This window comes from Stegodyphus dumicola, chromosome 9 (genome assembly GCF_044657685.1).
Source record: "Stegodyphus dumicola isolate Sdum_Otavi_A_Nest chromosome 9, ASM4465768v1".
NCBI lineage: Eukaryota > Metazoa > Arthropoda > Arachnida > Araneae > Eresidae > Stegodyphus > Stegodyphus dumicola.
The window spans coordinates 15,170,733-15,188,985 of NC_140776.1; the positions used below are offsets into that span (position 1 = coordinate 15,170,733).

Here is an 18,253-nt window from a genome sequence, read left to right on the forward strand (position 1 = left end):
GACGTGCCCTTCACTAATAAGGAATTAGGAACCACCTTCCACTGTCTTCCTAAGAAACGAGTTCCAGAACCGAATGGTCTTGACTACAATATTATCAAGAGAGCATTTCTCTCTCACCCAGCTTTCTTTCTGACTTACTTTATCAAACTTCTAGAGTTTCAACACTTTCCAAAATCTTTTAAATCCGGACAAGTTGTCTTTTTTACTAAAAAAATAAAGCTCAAACAGTCGCCTCCTCTTTACAGCCCATCTGTTTACTTTCTGAGCTAGGGAAGACTTACGAGAGGCTGCTCGTCAGTAGATTAAAACACCTCATTGAAAACACAAATAGCTTAAGTCCATGGCAATTTGGATTCAGAGCAGGCAAATCCACTAGCAGAATTCCGAGCTGCAATTCAAAACAACAGAGAGCAGAAACAGCACTCAGCTGTCATCTCCCTAGATCTAAGGGGAGAATTCGATTCTAGGGTGGCCTGCTATCAAGCAGGCACTAAGAGATGCCCAACGTCCTGCTAATCTATACTAGACCTTCTGCAATTATCTTGCAGACAAAGAACTTCTCCTCTCTACCAATAATGGCATTATACGACAACCACAAGGCAGAGGCTGCCCTCAAGGTTCATGTGCAGGCTCAGTACTCTGGAAGCTCACATTCAATCACGTGGTGAGGCATCCCTGGCCGTCATATGCAAAAATGCAAAACTAGTTGTTTATGGAGATGGTGCCACATTTGTCCTTAGCGAGAATACTCGCAACGAAATTGAGCAATGTGGCATGGAAGTATGCACCATCTTAGCAACTATATGCCACAGTATTAACTTAACCATCTCCGAGTCCAAATGCACAGCGCTGCTCATTCCTAAAAAGGGGAAGAATTCAGTCAGGAAGCTATGTATTCCTATCAATGGGAAAAACATAAAATTTCGCAATGAAGTGAAATTAATAGGCTTGTATGGGATAAAGGACTTACTGGCTACCTCACGTAGCATACCTTAAAACAAAAACGCAAGCCATTGCAAACAAAATATGTCAACTGCATGGTGTAACTTGGTTTAGGAACCCTCGCTTTCAAAAATTACTGTATGAAACATAATTGAAAAATGGTTACCTACGCCGCTGCCATCTGGGCGTCACCAATAAAAGGAGGCAAAGTTGAACAGCTACTCTCATTACGACGCCCATTTGCCTTCACCATAATCAGAGCCTTCCAATTAACTTCCACAGATGCACTAAACGTTTTTAGCCAGCGTGGAGTGCTAAAACGTTTAGCCTTCCACAGATGTGTTAAACGTTTTTAGCACTCCACATCTACGTTGAGCATTAGGTAGTGCTAGCAAAGTTACTCCATCTGCAACAGTAAATTACCTACATCTCATTAACTCTGAACAGACATATCACTGGAAGGGGCACCTCGCGGAATATAACAGTGTCTTCCAAGCAGAGGCCTTAGCCTTGTAGCAAGCAGTCCGCTATGCCATTACACAGACTCTCCGAAATATACAAATAATCTCAGACAGTAAATCTGTGCTACAAGCGATCCGCTATCCTTCACATTTTTCACAACCAGTAAGGTCCATACAACAATTACTTCACAATTGCACGAATCTGAACATTACACTCTATTGGACCAAGGCTATGTAGGATATGCGGGGAATGAGCTCGCTGATTCTCTAGCCAAAGAAGCGGCTTCTAATTTAGAGGCAACCCAATGCTACTTCCCGCCACCAAAATCTTACCTTAACCGCCGTATTCTTAACTTTTCCCTACAAAAATGGCAAACGAAATGGGACAATAGCGATAAAGGGCGTTGTACGTATGATTTTCTCCCAAAAGTCTGCATAAACAGACTCTTGTCTGCCGCACAGCTTACTAGATATATTAGTGGACAGGGCCCATTTCCTGAGTATTTCTTCACCCGAGTCATTACGAACTCGGGCGTTTGCCTTTGAAGAGCACAAGGAAGCCCTGACCACTATGTCACAGAATGCCCACAAATCAAAAGATTCCATATCAAAATGCCTTCTACTAATATCAACCCATTCAGACGGTTTAGAACTCCAGCCCTAAGACAGAAAATCTACAACAGCATTAACCTGCTAATGTCATCAGGAATGGGTATTATGACCACGAATTAAGTAAGATCTATGTCAATTTACTTCCTGAAATGTTTCCGTAGCGTTTGTACGAGCAAATGTATGCTTTACTCCACCAGCGACAGTGCCAACGAGTGCCAAAATTGCAGCAGTAAAAATAATTAATTAATTAAGTAACCAAGCAGTGAGATATATAAATATCCTAGCTTACGTGAATTTATGTATTCAATGTAAACTACGATTCATACGTACTTTATGTATCCAAGAATTATTATATATATATATAAATGTCAACAACCATGCTCAAACTGCATCATACCCATAATTAATGTATATAGGATAATGAAATCAACTAATCAAATGTTTTTATTGCAATCAAGTATTCAAGTATATAACTAGTGTTTAAATGTATCAACGGTATTCATAACATAATTATGTATCTATTATAACAACGCATGTATGTACTTAAATAACGCGAGGCCCAAATAATGAATGTAAACAGGTCTAATGTATGTCTTACCGTAATCAAGCTAGCAAGTACATAACTAATGTATTCATGTAACTTTATCATGTATCCAATGAATTAATGTATTTTATTGATGGATCGTATTTCATGCATTTAAGAATTATTTTTATTATTATTGTTATTATTAGTAGTATCACTATGACTATTATTAATATTAGCATTTGATATATTATTATTATTTTGTATGTATAGTCTAAGTGTTTGTTGATGTATATAAGAATTATGGCAACGTCCTCCTAAGAGCATCTTCAACGCATTCTAACAGCTTATATACTCATGCATTCATGTAACATCATCCAGGTCCCTGTTCGTTTATGCGACTTTACAGAGAAGGAACTTCATTCCCGAGGTAATACCTCCTGCGACTCGGGAGCTGCGGATTCAAGATAGTGGAAGGCGTGGGAGGAACTTGTTTCTCAGAGAAGTTTCTTGTTGAATTCTTATAGGTCTGATAATGGCGTTAGAGAAAGAATAATTTCGTTGATTATTTGGAACAAAATTGTTTTCTCAGGAACTACCTCATATTCATACTACATATGCAAAAATCATGTAAATTCTCATGCAACAACCCGTTCGACGATAATTGAACACGAGTGTAACTAACTGCCAGTTTTTAATTTGTCTTACGATGTGATCGCTAGTGAATATTTCCTTTTTCAAATAATTGGATCTGTCCTAACAATCGCCGAAAGCAGCTAATCTTTTCACCCGCAATTGGAAAAGATACAATTCACTTTTATTAGTATTCACACTTCTTGATCTTTGTATAACCTTGTAGGGACAATGAGATGTGAAAAATGTGCAATGTCCTCACCAGGTCTCGAACCTGGACTTCTCGAATACTTGAAAGAGAGAGAACACACTTTGTAACCTTCTGATCTGTGATAATATCGAGGACATGAATCAAAGGGAAGACAGGCTATGTTTAACCTTACTGAATTCCTGGCAGAACTTAACATAAACATGGCAAAGCTTACAAAACACAGAAATTAAATTTTCATGTACTACTAGACATCATTGCTTGATACTGTGGCGTTAGAAGAATATTTAATTTTTTAGCTTACCATAATTCATCTCGATATAAAATTTTTAAAAACGTGCATAGAATATTAAATAGAGGAAAGAAGCTAACTGATATAACGTACGCCGATTCAGACGCAAATAATTATCCTTATGCGAAAGCAATTTAAATTCTTCCTTTTACATCATATCTTTTGATAATTTTAATGACAAATTGCAGGCGTTGTCATACTTAATGAAAGGTACGGCTCAATACAAGTTCAGATCATAAATAAAGTTTTTTAGGTACTTAGCGGCCAAGAGTAACTTAAATAGATAATAACAATGTATCCATATTATAATATGTAATATTACTGTATAATATAATAAAACTTCTGAGTTATTAACTGATGTTATGAATAATGCTATGGACAGAAATTTCTTCAACTGGTATTATAGTTATTTAATGTTAAAGAATAGATAATACAGAAGCAGGCAGTTAATTAATATTCAAAAGAGATATAACGATTATGGTGACAGGTTGTGATTAATGTGAAAAAAAGACAATTAATGTATAGATTCTGCTTTTTTATTAATAAAAGGAAATAAAGTATTTAAGAGGAAGATAATTCTGCATTGTTACCAGAAGTGAAAGGTTGGGCTTCAATTATTTGAATAAAAATTCTGATGTGTACACCACACGACTTCCTTGTACGGAATATTATATTATATGCATTTTTTTTTTTTTTTTTTTTTTTTTGCTGTTTTCCATTTAAATTTATTTCCTAGAATTTTTCGTGATGCAGAGAAACTTTTTTTGGGCTTTTATACTGTAATTTTGAATAATAAGGAATGAATAAAAAAAGATGTGAAAGGACATAGAAATAGTTAGCCACAGGAAGAGTTTACAGGTATTAGAAATATGTGAAAAGGCTTAAGGAGAAAAATGTGAAAGCTGACAAGGACACTTTAGTTGCGAATTTTAATAATGCAGGGCAAGTCTTAATTTCATGAACAATTTTATAAATTACTAATAAAACGACTGTACCAGATTTTATTGCAATGAAGTAAAGTTGAATTCATTTCTTATCCTTTTCTTTGTGCATGTACAGAAATGCTTTTAAGTATGAAATTTTATGATTTGAGTAATATAATTTTATTAATAAATAAAACCTTAAATATGGTCTAAATTACTATCTTATAACTACAGATTAAATAGAGGTAATTACAATCTTATCCTCTCGTTCAGTACACTCACTTTCATCCATCATTTCAGAGTGGAGGGACTTCCATTAGTTGCATGTTTTGGAATAACAGCAAAATTGTGAATGCAACGTAGCCGAAATATGCCGGTTAAATTACGCCCAATATAGGATTACTTGGGATATATGTAATAAAACACGAGGCAGGAAATTGTACATTTTGGAACCTTAAGAGTAAGTACAGAGTTCTTTCCTACTCTGAGCCATCATACTAATATGTTAGCAGAGAATCTAGAATATCAATGGGCAAAGATTATTTAACTTATAAGGTATTTTCTCCCTTCTCTCAGCATGCCTTCGTGGCGTAACGATTTGCACACTCGGCACGTATTCGAGAGGTCCAGGTTAGACTCCCGGTGAGGGCATTTTTCACATCTCCAGCATGAAAATAAATTAATGGCTCTATAATGCCACCCGAACCAACAAGTAGTGGATACTAATTCAGGATTTGGAGACTAGGTCCCCTAATCCCCAGTCGCCCTATAAGAGAGGGTGCATATAAGGTATTTTCTACCTCCTTCCAGCATTCCTTCGTGGTGTAACGCTTAGCACACTGGGCGCGTGTTCCAGAGGTACAGGTCCTAGCCCCAGTGAGGACATTTTCTGCGTTTCCAGTAATTAAAATAACCTAATGACACTGAACTCTTAGGTTACAGAGTTCTTTCAAGCGCTGAGGACTCATTCTAACTTGTTGACAGGAAATCTCAAATATCAACGGTCAAAGATTACTTAACTTTTAGATCGAAAGAGAGGCCAGAGAAAGAGAGGCTGCGTATTATTTTAAGGGGTATCAGAAACCCCTATACCGACAATGTTAAATTGGCCATTTTCGATGTACGTTTTCTCAAAATTTGCTGTAGATACAAGCTTGAAATTTTTTCTGTAATTAAAGTATACCTATCTGATTATACTGAAATGAGCATTCGAAACATTTTGAATTTTAGAGTAAATTACAGAATATTTTGTTAGGCATAGTAAAATTTAGCCCTTTTCTCACACAAAAAAATTAAATTTTTTTTTCTAAGTTTATTACAAAAAGCTCATTTCAGTAAATATTAGGAAACCTAATAAATAAGCCATAAAAAGTTTAGATACCTGTGAGTAGTAGTTCCTGAGGAAAGGTACATCAAGTATAAAAAAATCACGTTTGGAGAAAACGCGTTTTTATATAAAAATCCTCATTGATCAAAGCAGTAGATAACAAATTAAAGCTAGATTTTTTTACAGTTCTAATTTTCATAGAGGATAAAGAATGGTATTTTTAGAAAGATAAAAGTACGGAGAATTTGAAAATGCAAAAATCCGAAATCACAACTTTTTAAAGATTTTGAGGTTCCAACACCCCTTAAAAGCTTTAACGCAAATTATGATACTTCGCATCCATCAACGACTTAAATCCGGAAATGTCAGACTGTGGTCAAAATAATACAGAAGTACTATCTGCCTCTTCATTTTTACACTATCCTGATAATCGTGTGTGGTTAACCCTTTCGCCGTCCTCTCCTGTCCGCGAAAATTTCCCCCAAGCGGCCCTCTGTTTTTCGTAGCGTATAATGTTGTTTTCTCTGTGCATCATAATTTCCCATACATAACTTTCGTAGTGGATGAATGTCATTGAATATTAAGTAAAATTATAAGGAAATAAAGCATAACGGAAAAATAATATTATCTCTGCTTATTTCTAAGAGCAGGATAATTTGATAACATCTAATCCAGGCGGTCCACTCCTCACATTTTTGTTGTTGTAATGTTTTACAATTATTGTTTTCTTTTACAGTCCTTTTCCGTGTTCCAACATCAATCATCGAGTTATTATGGAATGTACTCATCAAACGTATATCCATCTTGTCTTTCCAATTCACAACCTTATTTTTCTATTTTTCTGCTGAGTAGACGTTGAAGCCATCTCTCACTGTCTTGTATTTTATGTAAAATGGCGCGAATATTCATAAAACCCGGGACACATTCAGTTAGAAATAGAATGCCTGATTAGTGCTACACTCTAAGAGGTATAATGTAGAAGAACGCTTGAGGCGCGTTACGGCAGCCCTGAGGAAGTTTCACTTGAACGCGCTAGACGCGTTACGGACAACGAAGAGGTTAAACAAGATACATTTTTAATAAGGATATAAAAGAATAAATGCGACTTTGAGCGTAATTTAATAGTTTTTAGTTTAATATTATGACTCTGTAACTTTTTTAACGTATGAGCATATTTATACCCTTGCTTTTACCCTAGTAGAGTTCCAGGGCTTCGTATATCATTGTAAATACGGGACCTGATTTTGCGTTTCATATATTTTCATCTTCGTATGTTTGAAAATCTATTCAATAAAATTGGTCAATATGTACGGTTTATCCTAAGTTTATAACAGTTATTTTAAGTTTGTCACCCTTTCCTATCTCTTCTAATTTCAGCTTACAATTCCTTACCAGAATGAGGTTTTAAAATCGCGTTAAATGCAAATGAGTAGTAGAGAATATTTAAGTCGAAGTTGCACTGACTTCGAGTGAGAGAGAATAAGATTTCTTGAATAGCACGCTTTTGTCTAAGTCTCTCTAAGCTGTTACTACGCTCGGCCGTATTATGTGCCCTTGATAGCTTCGCTAGATAATTTAATATTAGGGACCAACTAGTTAGAAATTGTGTTCACTTCCGCTAAATCTCTTTAGTTCTTTAGTTAGTCATTAGTTAAGTTTTCATTTCTTACATTTTTAAGTTTAAGCCCTAGTGGAGGCTTTAATGTACGTCCTCAGAAAGGGATATTCGCTTATAGTTTACTAGGTTCCTCTTCACAGGATCACTGCAAATATGACATAGAAATTTTCTTTTATATTAGCATTATCTTTCGTTTGTAAATAATTGCTGGCACATTTTTGCGAAAAGTAGATTATAAACGTCATTGCATTAAAAGGCTATTAGGGTAAATTTTCTTTTTGAGCTCATATTAAAGTTGCCGCCCAGTCGGTATTGGTCAGGGAAGCCGACTGCGATGCCGAAGGGCCTGGGTTCGAATCCCGGAGAAAGCATGATTATAACTGTTCGCCCCTTCATAGGAAAGGCGATGGTGGCCCCTATTAGGTGCCTCCATAATAAAAAGACCACCACATCCGGCCCCTTCTGTAGATTAACGGACTGGGTTACATTTGTAATTGTTCACAGTCTGCCATTGGGGAAAAAAAAAAAAAAAAAAAAAAAAAAAAAACTCATAATAAAGTTTAGAAGCTGACGTAGTTATAAACTGAATATAAAAAAGCTAATTCTTTTCTATTCCAAAAATATTTTTGCATAAAATATACATTTTCTTGCTGAGAAACGCATATATTTTTTTTTTTTTTTTTCAGTATGGCTATGAAAATACAGGTAAAATACTTATCAAACTTAAGTATCTGCTTAAAACTACATTTAAAATTCAGTCAAGTATTATTTTATTTATGAAAGAAAATGATATGGTTTTGGAGAGAAAACTGGGATAAGATTACGGAGAGAATAAAAATAAAACAGAATTATATTACTTCAACCTATGAACCTGTTTTAAAATGTGAAGAATGATAATTTCCATCAGGTCTACTAACGACATTGGGTAGTGTTCTACAAGATTTGCTTATGGAATACATACATAACTAAATTTTTTGAAGTGATATTGCTGACAAAATATGGAAACGAATTCTAAGAATCACTTTAAATCTGGATACCATTCTAAAAAATCTGATGTGTACACCACATGACTTCCTTGTACGGAATATTAAATGATACGCAATTTTTTCTTCAATTTCATTTAAACTTATTGGATTCAATTAAATCTACTTCGCTAACAGCGCATAAACCACAATAGAATAAATGCATTCTTTAAAATTCACTATTTGTTCACCATAGCGACACTCTGGCTCTAAGTACACTTAACAGTATTATATTTCGTTCACATTATCGCAGTTCTTAAACGCAGTCAAAATATCGTTGCTGAAATTAAAGCCGTTCAAAAACTTTGCAGTTTAAAAACATCGTCGTCGAAAATATCTGTTAAAAATAAAGTACCTACAAATCATCGCATGACGATAACATCGCACATATGCGTTTTTTGTGTTTTAAAAGTTGTAAAATACCCTCGAAAATAAATGTTTGGGGATCTTACCATTGCAGAAAGCAGCTGAAGTCTATTTCCTATCGAAGGATTAATAATTTGTAGAAGTGTATAGAAATTTTAAAACGTAGAATTGTGGTATTATTGAAAACTTTCCACATGAACTGGCTTCATGCCACAATTCGGAATCTCTCAGAAGGTTTCATGAAGGAAAATACAATTTTTGTTCGGGATTAGCCTGGAAATTCACCAGAATTAAATCTGATCGAAAGCACATACTGCATTCTGAAAGAACATACTATCGAAATAGATAGTACAGCAAAAGAGTTCATGATTAAGAACGCTGTACAAATGAAATTCCATGATAAAGAAGTTAAAATATAAGCACAAGTAACAATAGAGTGAATGCCTAAGAACATTCTAGAGGTCATATCTGCTAAAAATGGTATATTTCCCATTAATTTTATTATTATCACTGTACATGAAAGTATGTGCATGAATTATCAAAATATCACTAATTTTGTCCTAATTATGTCCTAATTAATGTGCACATAGTACTTCCGTACTTACGCTTAAATAAAGTCAATCCTCTGATTATACAATCAACGATACTTAGCCACAGCTGAAGGGTACTATGTGGGGCGCAAAGGTCCTGTACTGATGGCCTGACAATGATCCATTTGTTACTTTTCTATCATCGAAGTGACTCGCAGTTAGATATCTTCTTCCAGTCACCGCCAAGGACCTACAAGTCAAAAATTGTGGTTGTTACAAGAAAGATTTTCTCTCCTAACTTGCCGACATTTCTAAACATGCATTATGTTTTCCTAGTTCAAAATAATGGTTCCTTATTTTCTGTTCCCCCCCCGTCTTTTTCCCCCCGCTCTCTTTCTGCTATTATTTCCGTTTCTTTTTTTTTCTCGCTGCCATTTTTGTTCCCTTCAACCTTTTGTCAACACGATTGCATTTACAGGAAGTCTAGAGAACTGATTATATTCTGTCTCTCTGTTCTAAATTATTGGTGAATAATAATTAGTAGTTTTTTGTTGATTCACTTGTCTGACGTATAGTCAGCCCAACCCCACTAAATTCCCCGTGGCAAGGAGCGCAAGATTACGTCTGTTGTTGGCAACAGCCTTGAGCACCTTACAGATGACAGGGCAATTTTAGTTCACTTCTGATGGAGAGCACCTCCGGGGGACGGGTCTGAGGGTGCTCTCCATCAGTTTGATGCAGAGCACCCTCGGATACCTCTGATGGAAAACGAGGGTGCTCCCACCCCTCTTGCCCTACCACAACCTCTCAAGAGGACGTATATCGATATAGGTTCGACGTATATCTAGAATGCCTCCATACCGTACGGACACTGTACAGTTATCGACATCCATGTCTTCTCCGGGATTCGAACCCGGAGAAGTGGTGGTATAGTGGTTCATCCAACCGGTATAGCGGTCAGCGACGCTAACTACAATACCGTTTGGGCGGCGGTAGTTTTTTAACCTTTATTTAACATAGCAAAACAATTTCAGATTTTGACGGGTATTAATATTCAAGTGGCACAAACTTGTCTAATCTGTTAATAACAATATAGTTTTAATATTTCAAACAAGGAATATGTAACTCCTTTTTGAGACATTAAAAGTTCAATGTAATGTCAGAAAATGACGTAGAACCTAACTTTATGAATCTTAACGTTTATCCTTGTTATTATTTACTTCATCAGAAAAACTGGAGATAAATGAAATAGTAATTATTACCAATAGATATTAAAGGAGTAAATATGTATTTCTAAATCCTAACACGCACCAGATGTTGTGAACAGGAAGAGCAACAAATAAATCTTATACAATCAGAAGAGGCACGGTTGGTCAAACTTTGGAAAAGCACTTTAAGGTGAAAAGAATTCTTAGGTGATGCTCAGATAAACCGCACAAAAGGGTAAGGAAGCAATAGCGATGGCGCCGAGCTATTCAAAAGCACACATCCGACTCAGACATTCAACAATAAGAGAGTCGGCGTCAGCAAGTCCCGCAGTAAAAGTATCCCTCTTTTGGATAGAGAGGGCTTTTCTGTCAATTACGGGTGGGGGGTTTCAAGGTGTATGTTCTTTCCCTGTTTCGATGACTAATGCTTTTTCACGGGGGGGTGTGTGGAAGTCTGTTCTTTCAGGAAAATTTTGCTTTCTGAGGTAGTCTGAAGAGATTGCAATCTTAGTGCCTAGAGATTTCGCTTTGTTTGATGACCGGGAACTTCAAATACAGCTAATGTGTTTTATGATTGCAGTTCTTGAAAGGGAAGTTGCATAAATCTCGCCCTATATTTTCTACTTAAACAGCGCTTTTAAGAAATATGAAGAAAAGTCACGTAATGGGGTATAAGAGGAAGTTGCTTTCTTTTTCAGTAAATGTAGAGATTATATTTATCGTGGGGTTTTAATGGGGTTTGGATGGGTTTGGACGAATGACATGAAAAGACTGAAATTTTCCGTAAAGTATACAGTTTACTAATTTTAAAAATGGGCAAGTATTATATTTATAACTTAAGTTATTTTCCATAATAACTGATGGTGCTCCAGCTGTGAGAGGGCAAATTGTTGGATTTCTGAAACTAATAGAAAATTAAGTTGGCGAGTCACATTTATCGTTTCATTTTATTGTGGGTATTCATTTATCTAACAGTTAAGAATATTTTTTATTCTTGCTTTTAATCCACGCTTTCTTGCCAGAATGTTAATGAGTTAGCGTTTGCGTATTCAAATAAGGCAGAAAAAGTTAGTAATTACGAAAAGGTTTTGGAAGATGTATTTATAGAAAGAGAGGAGAGCATATTCTGCAGCCTGAAGACCACGTTACTATCTATAATTTGCTAGCGATTAGATTTCTGTGGTGTTGAGTGTTTATAGCCAGTACGCTTGTTTACGCATACTTTTACGAGTCAGAGTCTGCCTACGCGTTAAATAAAAGACAGAAATGTTGGCTTTGCTAATCATGAGTCGGTACCATTGGTGAAGGATTCTGAGTTTATAAAGAGTTGTTTACAACCTTCTCTGGGTTTTGTTGTAATTAAGGATAATTCCTACACAGTTCACTAGCACCTCATTAGTTTATGCTTACTAAGAATACGAAAAGATATACTTTCATATGCGAAGAAAAATTAATTTTCAAAGGCATCTACTTAGCAAATTAAAGATGTAATGGAAAAGATTGTTAAGAATATATACCCAAAATTAGCACTATCAGCAGTAGTACACAATCGCTGCAAAACGTTTTGGATGGAGATTGCATCAAACTATGGATAATTATTGTTACATTCGGAAATACGATGGTTAAGTCAAGTCAAAATTTTAATAGATTTGTGGAGTGCTTAATGAGATACAAATATTTAATTAATAATTACATAGCCAGTGAACAGGATCTCAGTCTCAATGATAAAAAACAGTTCTATGATTTTTCTTCTCAACAGAAATAATGAACCATTATAATAATTTCAACATCATTATAATGGAAGGAAACTCCAAGAAAATAACCCCACAATTTCAAAATGTACAAAGAATGAAAAAGCTCTTCTTCGAAATTATTATTACTTGAAACAGACATAAGAAAGAATTTCATTTTCCCCTTGTTAAAAGGGAAACATGAATCTTAATATGTTCGAAAGTTGGATTTTGTGCATTAAAAGAGAATTTAAAAATCGATTTCAAATTTTTAAGAAACATGACGAAATGTTTCACACTTATAATAAAATCAGACGATTGATTTTAAACTATAATGTATTGGTGAATTCAAGACCGTTCAAGATACGAGGCACGTCCAGAAAGTAAGTTCCGTTTCAATTTATCTCCGCTGCAGCTCTGCGATCGCAGTTCCGCACATGCGCAGTAGACGCTCTGTATCAAGGAGAAGAAACGCGCGCCATTTGGAGATCGCTGTCAGTCACGTACGCTTTGTTGTGCTTGTTTACAATGTCGGTGTTGATTGAAAATCCCGCCGCTTGTGAAATCAGATCTGTGATTTGTTTTCTGAATGCGAGGAAAGTGAAACCTAGTGAAATTTATCGGCAAATTTGCGATGTTTACGGACCAAAAGCGATGATTTATTCAATGGTGAGAAGATGGGTTCGAAAGTTCAATGTCGGACATAGTGATGTGCACGATGAAGAACGAAGTGGGCGTCCATCTTTGGTTACAGAAGAACTGGTTCACGCGATTGATGACAAGATCCATGTAAACCGAAGGTTTACAATTAGTGCTCGCGCTATGGAATTTCTCCAAATTTCACGATCACTAATGCATGAAATTGTTACCGAAAAACTGAAATTTCGTAAACTTTGCTCACGTTGAGTACCAAAGATTCTTACTGAGCAACACAAAACAAAACGGATGGGTAAAGCACTTCAGTTTTTGACCCATTATGCTGAAAACGGCGAAGAATTTCTGACACAGATAGTCACAGGAGATGAAACTTGGGTTTCTTACGACACCCCTGAAAGTAAGCGTCAATCAATGGAATGGAGGCACACTTCATTCCCAGCAAAGGTTAAGCCGAAGCAAATCTTGACACCTCGAAAAATGATGTGCACAGTGTTCTGGGACTGGAAAGGCATCTTACTCATTGATTTCTTACCGCGTGGTCAAACAATCAGAGCAGATGCTTATTGCGAGACACTTCGGAAATTGCGCCGCGCAATACAGAATAAGCGCCGAGGATTGCTGTCAAAAGGTGTTGTTTTTCTTCACGACAACGCACGACCACACACTGCAAATGTGACGAAAAACCTCCTACAGGGATTTGGCTGGGACGTGTTTGACCATCCTCCGTACAGCCCTGACCTCGCTCCTAGCGACTTTCATCTGTTCTTACATCTTAAGTCTTTCCTTGGCGGTCAACACTTCAACAATGACGACGAGCTGAAAGAAACTGTTTCCAACTGGTTGAAGACACAGGCGGCAAATTTCTATGAAGAAGGTATACAAAAACTTGTGCCACGTTATGACAAATGCCTGCAGTATTTCGGCAGTTATGTGGAAAAGTAGTTTAAGAGTTGTTGAATTTTGTGCAATAAATAACTTTTCTGTAGCTCTACACAATTTACTTTTATTACCAAACGGAACTTACTTTCTGGACGTACATTGTATATTGAAGACGTATGCTTGTTTTTATACTGAATAGGAATAGAAATCTAAATTTTTTTATATTTAAAGTGGGTTATTTTTATGTTTAAAGCATGTATAAGTATCATTTTAAATTATTTTTATAAATCACTAAGAAATTTATTTTATTACTTACCAAAAAAGACTATTTTAAAATAAAAATATGACTGATCGGAAACTTCTATGTATTAATACATTTGAGGTGATTTTGACCAGCAGCGAAAAAGATTGCCGACGTCTGCATTAAAGACAAAATTCTTGGGCTATTTTAAAGCAATTACTTGAAATTACAAAATTCCTATGATGAAATCTTAAAATGATTGCCCTTACATTACAGCGATCAGGTAATATTTCACTTCATATGTGTGTGATGCAGAGGTTTCAGTTTATCAAACCTTAACATTCTCATGAAACATTATTTTCATACAGATCATAAAATATTCATCCTCTCCAGTATATTTTTAAGATATTATTTTAAGGATTCAAAGGTGCACGTGCTCCTCCTTTTCATGTTAGTAACATAAGAAACAAACAAACAAACAAAAAAAAGGAACATATTTTCTATATGAACAAAAATAAAAGACGATGGAAAAGAAATCCAGCGATAGGTAACCTGGTGGCAGAAAAGAAGGAAAAAAAATAGAAGGCTGAAGTATGTAAAGAACGACGCAGAAGAAAATCCGCTTGCTGTGGCATCAGTTCTCACGTATGGAAAGATGTGAATAATTGAAGTCGAACATCAGGACAGACACGGCTAAGAACTTTCTAGAAAGCACGTTCTTGCCTTCTTCGCTACTTTTCATTTATTTTTTGTCAGCGAGAATGGGAAATTCAAAAAGATGGATGGCAGAGAGGAAATCTTAAAGGTTAAAAAATGAGAAAAAGCCCCATTTTTTTATTTATCCTACTTGGTGCGTTAAAAAAGGGTATCGAGGAATTCGAGGTAGGTGATGCACTGGCGAAGAGTTTGAATATTTATACTGTATAAGGTTCTGAAGGAGAATGGAGATTTTTCTGATATGCCTCTTGCGGCAGATGGTTGGCGTAAGCACAAAAAATTCTGCTTACATTTGCAAATTGTTGGGCACCGAGGGACTTATATATCAATACATTATACAACAATTATTCTGTTTTGCATAACTGCTGTTGAAGAATTTTTGCACAGTTTTCCTTAGGGAGAAAATGTGATTTTGATGACACAAACTGTTGAGAATTTTGGAAGATTTTCAGCTTCGAGATGATTAGCACTATTTGGCTGTTGCATAGTTATTAAGAGAGCCTGTAGTACACGAGGAGAATAATTTTTAAAGTATTGCAGTCGATCAGGTTATAAAAATATTAGCAAGTCTGTTAGAATTTCTGTATTAATATGTGACATCCAGATGAGCAACGTAAGATATTTTGACCCAAATAACATCAATAATTATAATCGAGATTCCAATCAGAAAAAAAAAAGGAAATATGTAAACTTTTTTGAAAATACCAAAATCAGCCAAGTTCGAATTGTGCTGAATTATTTGTGGCACGTCACGCTAGAACTATTAGCTAGAGAGGGATGCCTTCGTGGAAGACTTTCTAAAGACTCGTAGGGCTCGTATTTTCATATTACATATAATGCAAAAATCTGATGTGTACACCACATAACTTCCTTTTACGGTATATTAAATTATATGCATTTTCCTGCATTTCGTTTTAAACTTATTTTTTCGAATTTCATTAAACATATATTTCTTATTCAATTAATTCAGTTCTCACTTCGCGGCAATGGAAAATACATAAAACCTCAAAATGCTTCATTAAAAATTGAAAAATATAAAACAATAATACATTTAAAACAATTTTTACAATTAAAATTAGAGTTTCTACGCAAAAAGAAGCAATTCGGCCAGCGGGCAAGAAGGCAGATTTTTCGGTGTACAAAACTGAAAATTAACTTTTCGTTCTACTCGGCAAAAAGACGCTGAAGGAGTAGAAACTGACTTAATTTGTTGTGAACGCTATGCTGAGCCAATATAGGGGATAATTTAATAACTTGAATGCTAATTCTAGAATGGATTAAGCATGATTTAATTCGCAATAATGAAAGAAGAATTTACTTTGTTGTTGCGGAGCTTAGTTTCTCTAGATTAGCAACGAATCCACTATTCTGCTAAGTTTCAACAGTAAACAAATATGGCTGCTATGGTAAAAAATTAGGCTTAGACGCAATTAAACAACTTAATTGTTGTTAACGCAACAAATACTTAAATTGTTGATTATTCTACAACTATAGTGTGGAAGTTAACTAAAGGCATAAAAACCTTAACCGGAAGATAAGAACAGCATAATTTAATCATTTTAAAGTAAAAAATGCACAGTTTACCAACATATAAGAATAAAATATCTGAGCTCAATGAGCCTAGTAATGTAATATATATATATATTTTCCAGAGAAGTCATGGTTTAAAATGTTCGTCCCTTTATAGGAGGCAACGATAGCCACCTATAGGTGTTTCCATAATGAAATGGTCCTCACTTCCGACCCTTCTGGAGACGCAAGGCTAATGGCTATTAAATAAAGCGCCCGGTCAATAAAAAAGAAGTTTTTGCCGTTGTATTCAAATGAGAATGACGTAAAAATAGAACTATAGGTAATGAAAATTCGATTTGATAAAAAGAGGTCATGAGAAAAAGAAATTTGAGGAACGGCGTTTTCAAGGTGTGAACTGTGCAAAAGCGGAATTTTTAAAAAGATAATTAAATAAAACTGTTAATTTTTTATTTTAAATTTCCACGTTCAAAAGAATGTTGCAATGGAAATAAAAATATTTGATTAGTTAAGAGAACGTTCAAAAGTTACTTTCAAAGTTTCTTTTCTGATCATTTCTACGGGAAACTGTGGGGAGTTTACATTTCGCATGAAGAAAAGTTCAAAATATTTTCTAAGTTTATTTTCCCCATCAGATATTAAAATGAAACATCGGATTTAGTGGTTCTTTCTTCTTGGTTTGGTTTGGTTTATGTGACTGCGGCAAAACCTCGAGAGCTATCTGCCTAAGGGGAGGGATTATCTTTGTGGAGGACGTTCAAAGAGAAACTGGCTCGTATACAAGTTACACATGCGGAAAATCACGAAAAAACCCCATGCAGCCCGCGCTTTCGGGGGATTCGAACCTCGGACCGAACTACGAGTGTGTAGCGATTTTAATGCTGTGTCGCTAGTGGGCCCTCTTTCTTCTTGATAAAAGTAAATAAATAAGAAAGAAGATAATCAAAATGACGAATATCTCATATGCCTTTAACAACGTTTTTCGTTTAGTAACTTATTCTTTAATACAAATTCCCCGCATTGGTCAAACTTTACTAATGTGATTTTAGAAACGGCCATTTTGTGTTGAATAGTGGATATTATACATAATAAATTTTGCAATAATTTGTCGAAGTAAATAGCAGAGCTTTTCTAACAGAATATTTAATTACTTGAGTTATTACTGAAACAACTAAGATATCAACATGGAAATTTATTAAAAAGTAACGGATTTTATACCATATCTTCACATATACGGCATTTCACATTCCATGCTTTGAACGTGTGCGTGGGTGTTAGGTGCGCAAGTGCTACTAAACCTACTGTGGCCAATTTTAATGTATTTCCTGCAACTGTTTCATTTTGGAGGGACGCTCGCTACCGCATTCCCCCGACCAAACATGCCTCCTTTGTTTCTTTCGTTATGGGGGATATCTGAAAAGCATAATATAACGCAAATAAATGTCGGATCACTGACGTTTTTAAATTAAACATTAGTGTAGCTATTCAGATAACGATAGCGGACGTAGTCCTAAGGCCATTCCAAAATAAAGTGCGCCAATTTAAATGCCATTTGGACATTTAAGTGTCATTTGGACACCCCATTAGAAAGAACGCAAGTTAATTAATGCATTTTCTGTTCTTTTATATCTTAATGTACATTTAAAAAAAAATATATATATATATATATTAATTTTTCAATTTTTATTATTTGATTTGTTTTTTCCAAAGATAGCATTATATTTCTTAATTTTCTAATGTTTATTTCAATTACTTTGAGTTCTATTTCATAATTCCAATCAAGATTAACACTGTTTAATTTTTATACAAATAGTTTTGAATTAACATGCATAAA

General features: G+C 35.2%; 1 pseudogene; it reads left to right on the top strand.

Moving 5' to 3' along the window:
• Nucleotides 1–13,340: 13,340 nt before the first annotated feature.
• Nucleotides 13,341–13,994, top strand: LOC146995305 (histone-lysine N-methyltransferase SETMAR pseudogene; annotated as a pseudogene).
• Nucleotides 13,995–18,253: the final 4,259 nt, after the last annotated feature.